Genomic DNA, 19,106 nt, shown 5'->3' on the forward strand with positions numbered 1-19,106 from the left:
GTCCTGCATTTATAACAGGCACAAATTAAATCTAGACACACAAAGGCAAGCTCTTCAAGTGCAGGGGAAGAAATGTTTATAACTTCAGATTATGGCTGGCCGAAAGCAGACACACTCACTAGACTTTCAGTCACACGGCACTGAAAACTGATTACCAGAGCCATTACCACACCAAACTGTGCCTATTAAATTGAAAGCAAAAGCCAAAATGTAAAATCTTTATCCCATCTTATTAAATGGCTATTAAATAATAGAAATGCACCAGCGAGTATTTCAGAATGACATTTACAAGCAATAAAGCACAGAAGACAAGGCAGACAATTTTCTCCCAAGTGCATTACTGTAACAGAGACAGTTTTTAGAAAGGTGCCAAGGGGCAACAGCAGGTCACTCCAAGGATTGTGGGTTTGTGCTGTTTCTTATAGGTCTGCTTTATGCCATTACCCTTCATATATGTTGCTGCTCCAGACAAGAGCAATCGGTGCCCAGGCACAGGGAAGATCACAAATCTACAATCAGCAAGGCAAAAGGTCACCAACCAGACTGTATCTCTCATCACTAAAATGACATGGCACAGTGTCCGGAGGTGGACTGGGCATGCCAGCACTCTGTCCTGCCCTCCTGCAGCACACACAAAGAGCACAAAGTCCGGGGGATACCTAAGCACCCTGTAAGGAGGGACACCCTAGGCGAGCTGTGCTGGGAAGCCCATCCCAGCATGATCCTGGCATCTTTTCCCACACACAGCTTTTCTGAGGTCAGCTCGTAACCCGGCTCACACAGCCCACACCAAGGCCACCTCCTCTGAGCCAGCTGCCCACCCCACCACCTGCACCTCCCATGGGAGAGAAGAGATGCATCTGCCCTGTTAGACATAAGGACAGCTAGAAAAACAGAGCGGGGAAGCAGAGGAGGGCAAAAAGCCTTCTGCACCAAAACAAGCCCAGAAGCAGAAATAATCAAGGCAGGAAAACCAGCAGCTTCAGCAGCCAAAGTTTTCTTCCCAGCACCTGTGCTCTGTACAGAGCCGGCCGCAGTGGCAAAGCAGACCTCAGGAAGCCACTCAACACTATGTCTGAGAGGCACCACGCGTTGTCCCCCATCCATTCATCCCAGGTGAATCAAACATACTGAACACAGGGCAAATTGTCTCAGCTGGCAAAGACTCCTCTGAACAATAAAACACAAAAGCAGAAACTGTTCTAAACACCTTGGCTGTACCGCTGTGGCGTTGCCTGCCCCCGTGGGTGAGCCCTCAGCAATGTATTTCTGTGCTCTGCAGAGTGCCTGTCTGCTGAAGGGCTTTGTCATCCAGCTCGTAGTGAATGGCTTTTGTTAAAACAATGGGGTATTTTCTTTTGTATTGTTAGCCAAATTGATACAAAAGAATGTAAGAAGCAACACAACAATACCAAAGTGAGAGGGGAAGCAAGCAGATGTGCCTCAGCACTACACAGGCATCCAGGCCATTTGCAATTATTTTCATTTACACAACGTTTCCAGCTACAGCTGAAAGCAAGGAGAGCCGAAGCGTGTCATCACTTTGTAAGCTAAACCAAGGCTCTTTTTCCTTTGCCTCAGGTAGAAAGCCTCCCAGCTTTGTGTGATTTCTCTGGAATGTCTCCCTCAACTGACACCTCTCTAAAGACTGTATTTTCTAAGCGAGTAGTACGAGGAGTTTACTCAAGCATTCACACAGGGCTGAGTCGCTTTTTGGTTCATCTTGTCACAAACACTATTTGAACTAACCCTGACGACACAAGGGTTATCTGCAAAGGCTGGCATCTCCCTGTGCATTGTCTTCCATCCAACTTTATCCAGTGCTAAAAAGCATTTCAGAACGGTAGGCTCACCACCCCACAGATCAACTGTCTGCAATAACACAATCCATTATTCTCACCGTTTTCTATTTCACATGTAGTTTCTGATTTCCTCCCCTTTCTCTCCAGCGCAGCAGCAGTGGTTGTACCACAGACACGCCAACACACCCACACTACTATTACAGTAGGCTGTTATCTCCACAGAGACACCAAGACCAACTGCCAAATGCATTTCTCTGTCTGTAACTCTTCTCCGACACACTGATCGGGCCCAGCCCTGTCCCAAAGCAGCTGTAGAAATTCACAAGACAGATGGTCATACAAGACTGATGGGGAAATATCCTGGACCACCTCAGACCACTGGTGCTGGGACTCCACCAAATAACACCTGGCTCTGAGAAATGCCAGCATCTGACACCCAACTGATACTGAACAGATGCACAGTTACAGTGCCATGGTGCCTTTCTTGGGAGAGTTTCTTCCGAGATACTTGGCTGATCTGTTTTCTTGACAGCTATGCAGCTCAGTTGCTTCATTTTTCTTATTGACCCCAATTCAACAACATTAAGCATGGCAGGGCAGAGCTTGAAGTCATGGCACATGGCCTGTGCAAGCATGGCTGATGGTTTTAGCCCCATCAGCTCTGCCTTTGTTGCAGAGAGCAGCACAAGCTGGATGCAAGAGACAGGGCTACTGTTTAAACAATTTAGCAATTAACAAACCAAAAGACACTGTCAAATGTGTTCTGTATATAGATGTTTTCCACAGATTATTGTTGCTGTCTTGTCTTGGAAGAAATGTGTCACAAGATGAGCATTATTTGCTTTTTCACCATGGCATAGCCATGATTTTGTATTTGTATGAACAAGCAATGCAAATACTTCATAAAAGCCTTTAATAGTGTAATTCAGCTAGCAGTGGCAACAGTAATCAGCTGCTTGCTTCAGACACTGAGCAATCTGAGAGCTTCCTCTGATTGCATCTCAATATTTTGCTAAAAGCAGAGATTTCTGTAAATGGGTGGATTAAAATAACAAGTATGATTGAACAGGTGTGTACAGGGGATGTCTACAGTCACTATGAAGTATTCATACTGTGCAAGAGAAAACAAATGGGAAGGGTGAAGAAAAATGGGCATCTTCAAATTTTGTCCATATTAAATGAATATCAATTGTATCCACTTCAAATGAATTATAAGTTCTGCCACGGAGCAGATTTATGTACACTTTGAGATGGTACTGAATAATCTTCTCATTAACAAAAATAGCTCAAACACGACAGATTTAAAAGAAATTCTGATTTATGTGTCACCAACTAGATTTTGGAAGTTTAGAGAATTGCATATATATGCTGGCTCTAACAGAAGTGGATATTTCAAAAATCAAGTCAAAGTCAAGAATAGCATTTATTCATTCATATTTCTAAAAGGTGAAATGCCTCAACTGTGCAGTAAGTTGTTTCTCACTTAGTTATGCCTCCTCTGTATTTAGCAAGGCATAACCCTAAAGTGTTTTCACAAAATATCTCCTGTGTTTTCCTAACCTAATGCTTCACCAGTTCTGTGACACCCCTTAACTGTAATTATACTTTCTCTAGAATTGCACCCTAAATAGAAATTGAACTACTCATGCTGCAAATTGAAAGTCTTCTATGCGAAGCCACACAAATAACTTGCATTAGCATTAACCTCCTCCCAAAATTTGATAAGATCACTCCTGTTTCTCAGGAAGATGATACTAATTGCTGCTATTTTATCAAGTCCAGGCAAACACATGTAAGTGCTTGAACAACCTAGACATATTTCCCTTAACCCTTAGAATATATGGATGACCTCATGTGAAGACCCACTAACCATACAGGCATGGTCGGAGCTGCTGTCTGTATATGGGAGCTAACAAAACGACAGCAGGCAGCATAGCATTTCACCCCTTAAAATCAGGCTTTGTGGCACTATGCACTTAAACAACAAAAAAGCTCTTTTGGGATCGTATAGCAACTGAGGAAGAAGTGACACAAGAACACTGTCCCAGTTTTGTTAGATCAAGGTCCAAAGCACCCACAGACTTCTGCTGTGTAATCCTGCTACCTTGCTCCAGCCCTCTCTGACCCCCCAGCATGAGCTCCCCAGCTGCACATCAGGCAGTTTCCCAGGAAGGACTCAACCAACACCTGCCCCAGCCTCTCTGGTAGCTTGGCTGTTATTAAAGGACACAGTTAATTACCATTTAATCCTCACCATTTATCTCTTCCCTTCTGTAGTCTCCTGTACCCTCCCTTCCACTTCCCAACTAGCTTGCGTCACTGTAACTCGTTAGGCCACCCGTTGGGTTAGGCTCAGACCCTCCTCATCACCCCAGCCTTTGGGAGAGGCAAGTCGAGTTGACAAGACAAGGCCTGAAAGTACATCTACGATAGACATCAGTAATAATAAATTAGAGAAATACTGTATTCCTTTGTTCATCTAGAAAATATGACTGTGGAATTTTTATTTTTATTTTTTCCTAAACACTGATATGACAGTAGATCTTACTGGTCAGAGAAGTGACTTATTGCCATGGGTGTTAGGGCAGCAGGACACACTCAGACAGGACACTGGTACTTACATGCCCACCTGAATTTTCTACTATAAGATCTGATGCCCCATCCCACTGCCCCTCTAAGTCAGAGAATTCCTAATTCTTTACTTGCCAGGCTTAACATTGGAGTTCGTTATCTGCTATATGAAATCATCACTCAATGAAATCAAAAGCTTCAATTTCAGTAGTGCCATGTTTTAACGCATTATGTACAATATCCAGAGGAAAGCTCTTCTGCATTAAGAAAAACCAGCGTATATTCTAGAAGAACCAGTCCTACAAGAGAAAAGAACTAGGCTGCAGAAATAAGCACACAGTTTTCACCTCTAACGTTTACAATTTCATTACCGAAGACTTCAGAATATTTGCTTGGAGTAAATTCATTATTTCTATGAACCAGAAAGACTGGAATTAAATTATTTCAACAGAAAAATTGTATTAACATTTGTTCTTGAAATGCAGCATTATGATAACACACTTTACACTGGGAACATTTCTACAAACACCTTTTTGTTCTCTTCCTGCTGAACAGACTATAAATATCGTCAGATAATTAGCAAGAGAGTCCAACTAATTAATTACTGCAGACCTAGTTATACATTGTTATATTTGTTAAAGGGACATGGTCGTGACAGCATTCACTGACCAAATTCACCATATCCATCTACAGAAAGTGGTAGATTTACAACTGAGCCAACTTTAGCATGAAAAATAAAATTCAAGGAGACAACGACATGGCCTTACACCAGGGACATGGTTTACTGCACAAGCGAGGAGCAGAGCTGTCCTTCCATGAAATGGCTGGAAATACGGTTCCTGGTCTAGGAAGGAGACACAGCAACCCCATAACTCTTGAATAGTTCTCAACCCCAGGGTAAGATAATTAGAGAGTAGAGATACCAATATAATCATATTAATTATATAAGTTCATGGTGTGCCCCTTAAAACCCAGCAACCCTTTTCCCAGCCTGTCCCGGGTGCAGAGCCAGGTCTCTCCTACTTTGTAAGGAACACAGCTCGCAGGGTCAGCAGAGGAAGGTGACTCCCGAAAACGCCCCGGGCAGGCAAGCCAGGAAGCCGGCAGCTGTGTTGGTTGAGGAAAGACTATTTTGTGCTGCCTTGTGAGGGGGGTTTTGTTGTTTGAATTAATAAACAGGGCCCTGAGGAAGAGCGTGAAAGTGATCTGAGCGTGTTGTTTAATCCTTACTGCCTATTCCCTAGCGGTCTATGCTAATCATGCCCAGCACCATCTGAAAACTGAAATACACAGCTGCCTAGCTGCCTTCATTATATCTATTAGCCAAAACATCCACCTGCAAAAAGAGAATATAAAAAGAAAAATCTCACATCTTAGCATTACTGCAGCTAAAACTAGAAAACAGAAGTATGCTGTACCGGTGCAGACATTTTTGGGTTAGATTTGTGCTCTTTAATTAAGCAAAACATTAAGAACAAGAACAAAAGACGGTAGAAACAAGTGCTTGTGGAAGTCAGCTCACGCTACCTTTCCTGCCAGTTGTAAAGCTGAATTTTAATAGCTCACCCTGCTATTCTCCTTGCTCCAGTTTCAAAATCGCGTTACAGACAAATACAGCATAAGGTTAGCATCTTCAAGAGTCCTTTGCAAGTTGTTTTTCTAGAAACAGCATATGTGAATCTGATTGTTATCTGAATCCTTGTGTTACTTTACATCAGCTGTGAAACTGCTTATGCTAACAGGGGACAACAGAACATTTCCCGGTGGATTTGTGAGCCTGAACTCCACATGCTGTCTATGGACATTTTGCACCTGGTCTCCTCTGTGAGACATTTCATGTAAAGTCATGAGAGCAACAAGAGAATCCTAAAAAAAATAATCTGCATAAATCCCTATGCAGCAGCACTAGGAAACTTTGCTCATTCAAGTAGTTTACTAACACCATTTGGAAAGAGAAAAATATCTGAAACACCCTCAACTGGGCTGAAGTATTCACATGCTCTGAGATGGGAAGTATGAGAAGAATAATTTTCACCTATAATTATGTTACATGACTTAAGCTTTGAATGCAAACCCTGGGAAGATAACATATCTCATATTAAAGGAACTTACAGAGAGGGATCACTTTCAGATCTTCAGGTTGCATGCTTGAGAACAGCATGATGTTGTCAGCACCTTTTGGATGGTCTTTTTCCTGGCTGTGGACAGCAACCCTACCTATCACCCACCACTGCAGTGCTACTATCCTGCAGCAGCACAAAGATTTGCCATCACACACATCTGCTGTCCTAAGCCTCCTATAGGATGGTTCTCCATCTCAGCAAGATAATACGTACCATTGAGAAAAGATAGTTCAACTTGAACAGGCTGAAAAGAGACAGAGAACAGGGCAATAATCCAAAGAGACTAGGCACACACAGACAAAAACCACCCAGGTAGCAACAGCCATACGACTGGTGCTAAAAAACATTGAGGGGAAAAGGCGAGCATCTTTCCAGAAGCTCTCTGGGCTAAGTCACTCCGCAGCTAGTAGCAACTGAGATGAAACTTTAGTGAGGGACAGCTTGTTCTCACCTATGCAATTAAGGGCAGCTCCTGGCCTAAATGAAGTGGCCAAGGGCAGGTTGCTCCAAGGGCTGGAAAGCAGTCTCAGCCTCCCGGCTCCCTCCGGCCACCCCAGGGAATGTGAGTCAGCGACCCAGTTTTTTCAGACCTCTCTCCACATCATTCCCTGTCCCACTTTGGCGTCCAGCCCTCCGGCTAGGGCAGGAAAACACAGGTTTGCCTGCTCTGCTGAGAAGCCTTGAGCCACTCTGAGAAACTCTACAGAGTGTTTGCACCTTGCATTGAAATTTCTGGGCTATTTACTCAGTTTGCAAGCGTATGAGCCAAATGCACGAGCAATGTGAGCCAGAGACTGTAGGACAGAGTAACACAGCTGTTAGCTGGGCTAGGGATGGCTTGCACCGGCCATTTAGACAATCCCAGGTCACCAACACACACTTAGAAAAACCTAGACCTTAGCAACAAAACTCACTGTCCAACCACTACCATGACACAAACAAGTAATCAAAAACACAGCACACAAAATGACAGATCCCAAGACCCAGCGTGACCCTGAGGAGGGGCCAGCGGGTCCCCAGACTCCCATTCCTGACCTGCATCTGGTCCTTACCCGTGCCCTGCATACCGGAGAGAAACCAGCCAGGCAAGCTAAAGGACAGAAATCACCAGCCATAGTTTGCCACCTCAATTCACCAAGCAATTTTTTTCCACAGTAAAATGTGTTTTAATACCAAAACAGCTTTCTGCCATATAATCCTAACACACCTTTCAGCCAAAGTAATGACAGACGTGTCTCAAAAATAAAGAACCATTATTATTGATCATAAAAATAGTAGTTTATAATTGGGCTATAGCACTTACTAGCCACATCTGATATGTATTGTATCATCTCATTTTTTTCTTTTTTATTAAATGAAATAATTTTCATTGCTCGTGGGTTTACAAAAGGATAACCAGGAATTGATTATTCAACACTTTCAGAGAGAATCCCTTCATTGATAAGAACATGGTCTTACAAAGAAGCACCAAAAATTTGCAACTAGTGAAATCAAAGTCTTTTACCTTTCTCTTTGCCCAGCTTTCAAGCAGACAATATTACAGCTTTTTTCTTATTTTGCATTCTATTGTAAATCTGTTTCTTGACAACCTGGTAAGATACAAAGTAATAGAGACATGACATGCAGTTAATGTTCATTAGCAATATATTTATACATATGTTGTTGTCTCAACTGAATTAACTTATGTGCAAAATAAAAAGACCAACTTCAAGTGGATTTAAATTATTCCATGCCATAGAGTATATGTGTTAAATAGCCTAATGCCATTTTCGAGAAAACCTATACTATACCCTTCTCCAGTGAACTGGTTGCAGTTTTTCTGCAATGTCTTCAATTTTTCTGAAAAAAAAAAAAAAAAAAAAAAAAAATCTTAATTGCCATTGCAACCAGTTCACTGGAGAAGGGTATAGTATAGGTTTTCTCGAAAATGGCATTAGGCTATTTAACACATATACTCTATGGCATGGAATAATTTAAATCCACTTGAAGTTGGTCTTTTTATTTTGCACATAAGTTAATTCAGTTGAGACAACAACATATGTATAAATATATTGCTAATGAACATTAACTGCATGTCATGTCTCTATTACTTTGTATCTTACCAGGTTGTCAAGAAACAGATTTACAATAGAATGCAAAATATGAACATTTCTGGTGTCCAAACATGTCTAGGTTGTACATTAGCTGGCATTAGTACGAGACTGTTCGTGATTTGCATTTATGAAGCTCAGTTGGTAGCAACCAAGCCAATGCATGAATTCATATGCATCAAAAGCCCATTTTAGTATTTTTTGTGAGAAGCACCATTTCTTTACTGACCATTCCTTGGTTTTAATGAGTCCTACACTCCCCATAGAATGCACATCCTTAATTTCAGGGGGAAACACACTACATGATACATAATGTATCAACCAGAATACATCATTGTAAATTATCCTTAAACCAAATAGTACAACATTTTAGCTTCAGTCAGCAACAGCAAACAGGAAGAAGGTTCCCTAGCATCATACTCTGAGTGCTCAGTACTATGTGTCCGATGCCTGAAGGCTGCCTGGTCACAATGGGTCCTCAGACAAGTAAGCCCATTGCTGGATGTACCACATTTCTCTGTCACTAGGAAAATGCCACAGCTGGTTTGATTTTACTTTTTTTTTGCATTTGTTGTTTCATTCCCATGAATGGTTTCTAGTTTGATTGCAATCCCACTCTTTGAAATAACTTATACTAATTAGAAAATGAGCCCATTACCAGTCCTCAAACTACTATGATGACAATGTAGAGAAAGACATCAGATGACTTCATGATTTCATTCACCACCTTTTATCTTCTAGAAACTCAAGTAAAGTTTTGACCGACATCAGTAAGAAAGCATTTTTAACAAGGATTCTACTCCTTTTGTATCACAAAATTATCATTACAACAATGACATAAGTGCTTAAAAAAACATAACTGGGATGAGAAAGAAAGATACTTCTTGGATCAGGACCGAGCCTCTGGTCTAATCAATACTATTCAGTTTAATATTATTGCCACATAGAATAAAGTGTTCATAAGGCAATAATTAGGTGTTAGTATTTGTTTTCATGAACGATTTGGGAACAGTACCATCATTATATCCTTTTTGAAATATCTAATGAAAGGAAATACAACACAACCACTTTTTTCTTTAGATTGTTAAATGTGCATGAAACATTTATTGGTTCTTGAGGCAAAATTAACGTGTACAGGGAAACACCAGTGGTCTGTTGTTACAAGGTTCTACTGAAAAGAGCAGAACTACATATGGGTTTTGTTCCAAAAATCTGAGAGACATGCTGTGTTGAAGTAAGATGCCTGCCTGGAGTAACACTGCATTTTATAATACAGAGCAGAAAGATGATTTGAAAGTTCTCCTCAACAACTGCATAAGCAGATGATCAAGCAGAACACTGGTCCAATGCTTCTTTTAGCAGGCCATGAACTCACAATGAAGAACTGAAAAGTAAGCTTGAGTATCGATTGCTGAACATGCATGTGAGATACTGGGAAATGCACTGCACAAGCACAAGAAGAGTCCAACAGTGCTTAGAGAGCCAATTTATAAGCAAACTTTGCTGGCTCTCCATTTCTTCATTTCACATAATAAATCACTACTGTACATCTTAACATCTGTGTCCAGGATTCCTCAGAGAGCTCAGAAAAGCACTAAGCAAACAAGCATGGCAAGGACAGATCTACCTGTACCAGTGAGAAAACATCTACAGATGCAGGTTCAGGTGTCAAAAATGAACAGCTGTATCACTTAAAATATCTTTTACCTACTTTTTTCAAGTCTTACAGGATTGCATCACTATGAACTATTTTCTGAGTCAATTCTTTCCCAAATACTTTCTCAATTTAAGGAAATGAGCTCAAGACAGCAGGTGGGCATAAAGAGAACAGTTCAGGGCAATATGACCCATAACAGGCTCTGCAAGAAAATAAATCAAAGTGTTTCACATAACACATCACAGAAGTCTCTCTGAAAGTCTGATCTTCCCATATGCTAAAAAAACTCACTTCCCAAAGCCTACAGGACAGGAGTACACCAATAACTTTATGTGGAGTTCCTAGCATTTAAAGAGCTGCAGGAAGGGAAAAATAAATCCAGCTCTCCTAAACAGTCTAAAAAAGAAAAATAGGGAAGAGAATGGCCATAACTCATGTCAAACCTCAACACAGTGAAGAAATAAATTCAAGCATCTGGTGTCAGGTGTGCCAAGTAAGTGAATCAAAAATGCAGCACAAGCTTTGCCCGAGACCTGGCCAGTAGCTTGGATGGGGCACAGAGCAGGTGGCCAGGCACTGGCCCAGAGAGTCCAAGCTTTGCTTCATCTTCCAGGGAAACAGGCATGGCTACCCCCACTTCAGTGATGGGGGAAGAAAGGGAGCACACTATAGCTGCTGGAAGCAGCTAGCTCTAGCACAGAAGAAATTGCAAGAAGAGAGAGTAAAGCAGCAGCACACCTCCCAGCATGCAGCTTCAGCCAGGTTCCTGCTAATGGTAAGAGAGTTCTGCAAGTTTTCCCTTATCCCACTGAACTGGGTTATTTGAAAAATGCTGCTCTTTAATGCTTCGCCCAGCTGAAAATAACTGCATTTGCTTTAACACAGCACAACAAAACATTAACAAAATGTTACTAATCACTAGAGAAAGCATCCTCCAAAATTAGCTCTACATAAACCAAAGGAAATTCTTGCTATGCATAAATGAGGCACGGCTCTGAAAAAAATCTCTGCTCCCTAAGCAAATAAAGCCTTTCTGTCTTTAAGGAACTGGTTTGTTTTTTCTTTCAGTTTTTCCTGAAAATCCCCTTCGCTGCAAATGAATGCCCGTGGTAACTATTTAAGAACAGCTCTGCAGTAAATCCTTGCTGCCACCCTTCAGTTTTTCATAACTTTGGAGTGCTGCAGCATTGCTGTGGCACATGCAGATACCTCTCACAGTTATGGGTCCCTCTGGAAACAACTGTGCCAAGCAAAGGAAGGGAAAAGGGAGCAGAATTTATTACATAAACACATTGCCTGCTTCTCTTCACTGACCTCCCCTCCAGTACATGCTATTTTCCTCCAAAAGCTCTGGCCTCTGCAGCATACAAAGCCCAAACACAATAGGATCAGCACATCCTGCAACCAAAGAGATAGGATGGAGCAAGGTTACCCCAAATGTGGTTTCTAGCCAGAACCCCAGTGTGCCTGGCTCCCTGACATACTGCCTGAGTGACCCCAACTGCCAGGCATGAGAGAGGGGGGCTGGGACCCTTATCACCAACCTCGGTGGTCTCTCAGACCCTCAGCATCCCTCCAGCCCCATGCCCCAGTGAGAGGCTCCCACAGCAGCGTCGATCTCGTCCCTAGGCATAGGCTGGGAGGTCGGTGAGCCTGAAGGTTAAAAAGGACATCTGAGAAGAGAGAGGATGAGGAAGGTGGCTTGGGGAAAGCAAAGTGAAATTATTTAGGTCAGAAATTCAAGCTGTTGATTTCAGTGTTAACTTGAACCACGATTCATTAAAAAAAAAAAAAAAAAAAATCAGCTGATCTTTCCTGGCTACGCTCTCAAAACTTATTTTTCCAAAGATAGATCAGTTCTTGCCATCTAGTATCCATCAAGGCACTTCATTAATAACTAAATATTCCCTTTACACTCTTTGACCCATCTTTTAAACACTAATAGGGTATGCTACGTATACAGTAAGGCACTTCTGCAGCCTGACATATGGACTTGCAGTTTTTATATTTCATTAGACAGAAGAAAACTTGGGACTCTATCCGGGAGCTTTAAATGGAAACTGGAACCCAGTTCTCTTTCTCTAACACCTCCTGCTGTGAGGCCAAAAGCACGTTTTTCAATAGAAACCACAGAACAAGAAAGGGACATGAAGGAAGATGAAAAGTGACCTGGACCACTTTGGTGGGATGGAACGCTAGAGCTGGAGGATTTTTTCCACCTTTGCTCTAAGACAGATCTGGCGTTCACATACGTTTCAGACTTGCTCGATACACAGTACTTCTCAATGACAGTCACTCCAGGAACCCGTGGATGAGATGTCCCATACCCCACCTGGATATTCTGAGCTAAACCACACGCAGAAACCACAACCTCTGCCGCATCTTCTTGCTGATAAAACAGAACTCTATAAAGTCCTCCTTAATCTTTCTGTTTAGGGATTTTACATGTGGATTTGGTACAGACTCCCATAAACATTGTATAGTTGCCTTTTATTTCTCCTGGCTGGCTCACACCTGAAAACAGGTATTTAGCTTTCAGTTACTCAACATACCAAATCCCCCCCATTTTTGAGCTTACATCTGCTCCACAGCTTTTCTTGGCTGCAGGCCTGGGGACAAATGAGACATAAGAAGCTCGTAGGATTTTGCCCAGTGTGTTCTGTGTGTTTCCTTGTGACATCTCATCAACTGCTGCACACCTTTTATTGTTAAAAGCAGATGGTCAAACTGGAGAATGAAAAATCCCCCACTTAAAATTGCCTGAGAGTGTCCCTGAGCCTCTGGAACAACTGAAGTGAAATGGTATATCAGACCAGGGAAACCTCTAAATTCACCCACTGGCAACTGTTTACACAGACCTCTGCAAAAAGAGACCAGTAAAACTTCCCAGCTTTGTTCAAAGTCCCAGTGATGTTCCCAGGCCTGTTTTATCCTCCATTTTTTAAATATGCTGATAAGTTTTGCAGTTGTTCCACTTTCTTCTTGTCCTCATTGGGCTTCAAGAAGAAAACTGAATTTGTTTCACCTCAGGATGTGCAGAAACTGGGGGGACAGGGGGTGAAGGAAACCAGAGGACCAGTTGTATTTCACCTGTTTTGCCTCCCTACAGGTGGGCAGGTATTCTTCTACTCATTAATCTCCTGTCTCGACAGGGAAATTGGAGCCAAAGCCCTGAGGGAAACAGGCTTGAGGATTTTTCGTATTTTTTGGTGAGCTCGGGTGGAGGGAAAATAGACTTCTGTCCCTGTGCATTCAACCACAGTATTTAATACAAGTGCTCTGAAAGAATTTCAGAAGTAGATGCTAAAATCAATCTTCTCTCACAGGGCACCAACACAGGATTACTCACTGCCTGGCACAGACATGGATCTCTCTGGGATGGATGCCCTTCTCGCAAGAAGGCCCACCACAATCTATGATGACAGCCCCATCCTGTCAGCTGTTTATGAGTTATACTTTTTGATCCATATTTCCTCCCATTTCTGAGACCTGGGTTTCAGGACACAGCAGAGACTACAATGGGCATTCAAGGAGATATAAACAGGACTCCTCTCCCCACAGAATCCCTTCCCTTCCTCCCATGGCTTTGGGGCGAAGACAGAGAGATTACAGAGGAGTCCTGTTCCCTGCCAGCCGTAGGTGGGAGAAAAGAGAAGAGATAAGCTCAGAGAGTCCTTTAGGCTGTAGGAACAGTCCTACTCACAAGTTCAGCTCTCCATCTGCCAGACTGGCTACAGGAACAGCCAAATGGGCAAAGCAATTAATGTGTGATTGGGGTTTAATGTGGTATGTCTCTTCCACTTACATTTTGGCTGTGTAGAGACAGAAGCTAGGATCACTGTGAAATTATAAAGAACAGACCTTCAATATTAAAAAAAAGTCTTTTTCCAACCAGTGCTACAAATTGCAGTAGGTCAGGAGCTGTTGTTCATGCAAGTGCGCAGCTCCTACTATCAGTGCTGCTATTAGGCTGAAGGGAACAAATGTTACTTTTCTTTCAAAAAGATACAGGCCAAGGTCAAAGCTTATGTCATCACAAACGCAAAACATGAGAAGCCTACACATTGCTTTCAGCAAGAGTTCATTTCGCTGACATGCAGTTTTCTATTCATTTAGGACATTTCCATCTAAGATTAAAAGCCAGAGGGTACACTCTGTACTGACCTTCCTCCAACAATTAAAAAGAACACAAAATCTTCAGGCATCAGAGGGAAAAAATTGATGCCAATTTATTCTTAGATAACACAGCATCAATGAGCCCAATCGATATTGCACACAAGACAGTCAGCAGTTTAGGCATTTCTTTTTTGGGGGTATGCATACTAGCAAAAGAAAAAAAATTGCTATAAGGATCAAAGCATAGTACAGAAAAGCTGATAATTGACTACAGTTGCAGCTCAGTATTATATTTCTGAAAAGATACTACCAGAGCAATTTGCAGCATTCAACAAGACTCATTTTCTCCACTGATCTCTCAAACAAGTATTCTTCATATTTGGTTAGCTATTAATTGTACTGGGAACTTATTTATCCTGAAGGACAGCGAAGCCAGCACAAAAGGATTTTATTGAATATTTTCATCTAAATAAAAAGCATGGATCTGTTTGGAAGCAGAGCTACGCTGGCTGCATTACATTATTCTCAAAGCTAAGTTCAACCAATCAGTTTTCTAAGACTGCAAAAAATAAAAGGGACAGCAATTGGAAGTACATTTAAGACCCTATAAATCATGATATATAAGGCAAATACACATGATTACCCTATATTAGAGACATTTTATTTTATTATCTTTCATTTTCAGTAGATTTGGATTTTTTTTCTTCTCAGAAACCGCAGTTGTGATTCATCACAATTTATGTGAGTATTCTGGCTGTTGCTTTGTGGCTGCCTGACCCAGCTGTATTCAGCTAGAGGGTCAGCCCATCCTTAGAACTTGGCTCTTTTTCTCTTTTATGCAGAGGATCCCCAATGTCAAGAAAATTCAGTGTCAGATCACAGAGGGAGCATCTGAAACAACTCTTCCCTTGCGTCTCTGAGTGACCTTTTGCTGGAAGAGCTCTAGCTGGCCAAATTTCAAACGCTGGTTTGTTTGTTCTAAAAATGCTGGCCCTCCAGCAAATTTCTTTCTAACTAACTGAAAGTTATCATATCAGGCCTTAAGCTACGCTTCATTTCAAAAATAAAACTTTTAAGCAGAGGCCTTTCACTGCCAGCCAGATGTGGCAAACCCTTCTCATAACAGTTGCAGTAGCTATAATGAATGGCTCAAAATGACCCATTGAAGGGATTGCAGGGGCAATCCTAGTTCCCACAACTGGAGACTGTCAGGGTGAGATCCCATGCAGAACACAGGCACTGCAAGTCAGGTACTCCAGTGTTAACCATTTGGACTCCTAGGTCCCAGGGCTGAAACTCAAGCTTAGTGTTAAGCCTCTAGGCAGGTGCTAATGCTACGCCGTGTTGTAAGTCTAAATGATGTCACAGAGTCTGGATTAAGAACAGGCACCTATAAAGAGTTTTTGAATGAAACGAGGTGTTTGAAAACATGCCTACCGGTACAGAAGATATTATCTGTCTCCAATACAACAGCAAATACCTCTACCTGCCAGTGATCTGTACTGTACATGTCCTAGCTCAACACCTGACGGCAATCCAGCCCTCTCAGAGACAGGACGTTATTTCACTGGACATACACAGACCGTTATTACTGTAAGTTCCTGTTCCTGACAGCCCAGACAGGACAAAAAGGAATGTTTTAACATTGGAGTAGCTACCTCATTCCCCCAGGAAACAAGAGCTGCTGCTTTGTGAAGTTAGATGAGTAACAGGGAAGTGCAATCCCCCAGAAATTCGATGTTGGAAGAACGTAATGAGTAGTGGCACAACTGGTGTACACGTGTTCCTGGTTGTGCACCTCTGACATTTAATAAGAATTCTGGTTGCATTACGTACACGTGCAAGAATAATCCGTTTTCAGTCACTGCTGAGGTATTAAATTAGGAAAAGTTACTAATTAAGAGACTTTGAAGCTGTCTGGTAGAATAAACTGATACTTTCTTTCTAAAAAGGTAATAAGGACACAAACAAAAGCAAGCTTTCACTGAAGTGCAGACCATGGCATATTAAGGAGCTAATTACTGAGCAACAAAAATTTATGACCTCCATAAAAAAAAAACACCAAAACAAAAGAAACAACAGACACACACAACACCACCACCACAAGACAAATATTTGTAATTGCCTACTTGAGAAACAATTGAGAACTGGATTGGTAACATCAGACTCCCTCCACGTGTTTCAAGCAAACATTGATTGGAAATGTCAAAGAATCAAGACCTCATTAACAAGAATTTGCCCAGCATTGATCTAACCCTCTGTCCAGTCAGCAGAAGTGCAGGGTTGTGATTCTGCACTGGAGAAATACCAGGAATGGATGGTTAAAGCAAAAAAGCAAAACATATTAGGCAGAGAGATGGACACGTTTTTACCCTCAGGCAAACCAACTATGTATGGTTATTTCATTACTAAAAGTTTTATTATCCAAACAGGTTTGGTTTTGTGGGTTTTTTGTGGTATTTGTTGTTGGGTTTTTTGGGTTTGTTTGGTTTTGGTGTGTTTTTTTTTTAAGCTAGGAAGATGATTTATTAATCCTGTTACACTGTTCCCATCATAAACTGACAAGATATTGAGCCTCAGCCTGCTCCCACTCAGACAAGTCCCTGGAGTTGCGCTGGTATAAGACCAAGGTGAACATGAACAGAATCAGGCTCTCAAAATTACACCTGTCACGTACCTTCTTCCAGTAGGAACACTAAATATGGTACCTCACCAACAGGCAGGTAGTTTAGGAGTTTTAAAAGCACAGAGACAGTCTTAAAACACTTCAAATATAAAGAGCAGCTCATTCAAATCCACATAACTCTTGATATCACCTCATGCCAATGGAAAACATGACTATTTTTTTCTATAAAATTTTGAATAGCTGATGAAAATTGCAGAGTGCAATTGAAAAGAAATTTTCAATTCCCCAAAACACATGAATTTGCTGATATGAAAAAGAACCGAAGCATGGAGTTTCTCAGGTCTTGGTTTAGGCACAGCCTCAATACTAGATTTTGCAACCACATACCATGCCCTCTGCCTTCAGAAGTAATCTTTCTTGTTTTCTCCCTGACCTCTCCAGTCCATGTTCCTCAGCCGATGGGCTCAAGCCTCTCCAAATAGCCCCATTTGCTTCTCTTTAAGGGAGGCACCTGTACTGCCACTTGCTCGGACACTGCCCCTGTCGCAGCTTCCCTGCACATCTCCAGGCTCTGCCTTTCCCCACTGCAACACCTATCCCTCCCTGTCCCACCCCTTTTAGCACAATTCACAATTTTCATCCCAGACCATCTCTGAAAAGCCTGCACAGCCATGCTTCCTGCTAACCTTTTCTTACCCATCCCTCTGCTCCAGAGTATCTTTTCTTCTAGGTTGTCTTCTCCATCTTGTAAAACTATTTGTTACACGTTTTTTAGTGCACAGTGCATGCCTGAGCTGAAGCTGTTCAGCTATTCTTCTGAAATACCACCCAGGTACCCCTACCCCAAGCTCCCTGACATTCACAAACTGCAACTGCTAGAGGCAAAATCATCATTCACTGGGTTGCGTGTCAATTTTTAAAGTAATTTCAAAAAAAATTTGCCAGCCTCGTTTCTAATAAGCCTCCCCCATCTACTTTGAGAGACCACTTTATAGTCTTACGTTTCCTAATTTTATCCCTCATTCCATCCTGAACAGTTATTTCCTGCTTGATGCTCATACCCTTAAAATCATTCTCTGATTATGTCAAAGACCCTTCATTGTCACTTAGCTAAGTCATACATCTCAGATTATTCTTCCTTCCTGGTACAAACTGTATTCCCAAATGGCTTTGTTTCTTAGATTGTCACTGTCTAGGAAAGATTCCAACAGAAAGATTTTAATTGCAGGCCATGATAGCGCTGTCCACCCAAAGCCACCTGACACTACTCCTAGCAGTTAAAAATGAGACAAGTGAAAAGCCTGCTTTTTTGTCTTCAGACAGAGCAAAGCAGGTGTCTAGTTAACACTGTGCAACCTAAATTCATTACTTCCACAAAAAGTAAAGACAAAGATTCTTGCATTCTCTCTACCTGCTATTCTCTCAAATTCCTGCTCTTGTTTGTTGTCAAGCACTAACTGACTGCTGGTGTCTGTTGACCGTTTTCCTTTGATTGTCAGTGCCTCTGAAGTCAGAATGCTTATAAGACATTCAAACGTATTTTAATATGTCAACAAATTTACAGCAATAGATCAGAAAGCATGCAGGGAGCGAGCAGGTAAAACCGGCACCCTCACCCTTACAAACAGCAGTGGAGTCCCACCTTGCAGAAGATGCTCCAATGACAGAACCAAGAGTCCAGCCACTTGCACAGTAACTTGACAGCTTTGTCACAGGCTTCTTATGCAATCATAGACAAGTTCAAGAAAATTGTTGCAAATGAGTCTTCTAGTTCTAAACAAAAGATAACAGGGTGTTGTGAGTACAATTACATTGATGATTACCAGGTGCTCAAAAAACTGTTGCAGTGGGCCAATATAAAACCTGAAAATAACGATACAATGAGGGGTAATGCACAACATATTCATTTAGAAAATGTGACCTTCTGTTGTCAATCCTTCTTAAACTAGAAAGGGCAGATGTGGATTTTTCAATTTACAAGCCTGAAAATTGCAAATTGAAAAGAAGTCACTTCTACCCTCTACTGTGAGATAGCTAAGCATGAGTGACAAGTAGACATGCTTTAAATATAACTTTAATTTCTTTTGAAAGCCATTTGCAAGAACTCCTGTTCTCTCCAAT

General features: G+C 41.7%; 1 long non-coding RNA gene across 1 annotated transcript in view; it reads right to left on the minus strand.

Moving 5' to 3' along the window:
* LOC114013412 (uncharacterized) overlaps positions 1-18,739 on the minus strand; it is a 270,850-nt gene extending 252,111 nt beyond the window's left edge. The window contains exon 1 of the long non-coding RNA XR_003556350.2: positions 18,628-18,739. This is a non-coding gene — a long non-coding RNA (uncharacterized LOC114013412). The remainder of the gene's footprint in view (positions 1-18,627) is intronic.
* Between the last annotated feature and the right edge of the window lie 367 nt (positions 18,740-19,106).

The sequence above is a fragment of the Falco peregrinus genome, chromosome 13 (genome assembly GCF_023634155.1).
Source record: "Falco peregrinus isolate bFalPer1 chromosome 13, bFalPer1.pri, whole genome shotgun sequence".
NCBI lineage: Eukaryota > Metazoa > Chordata > Aves > Falconiformes > Falconidae > Falco > Falco peregrinus.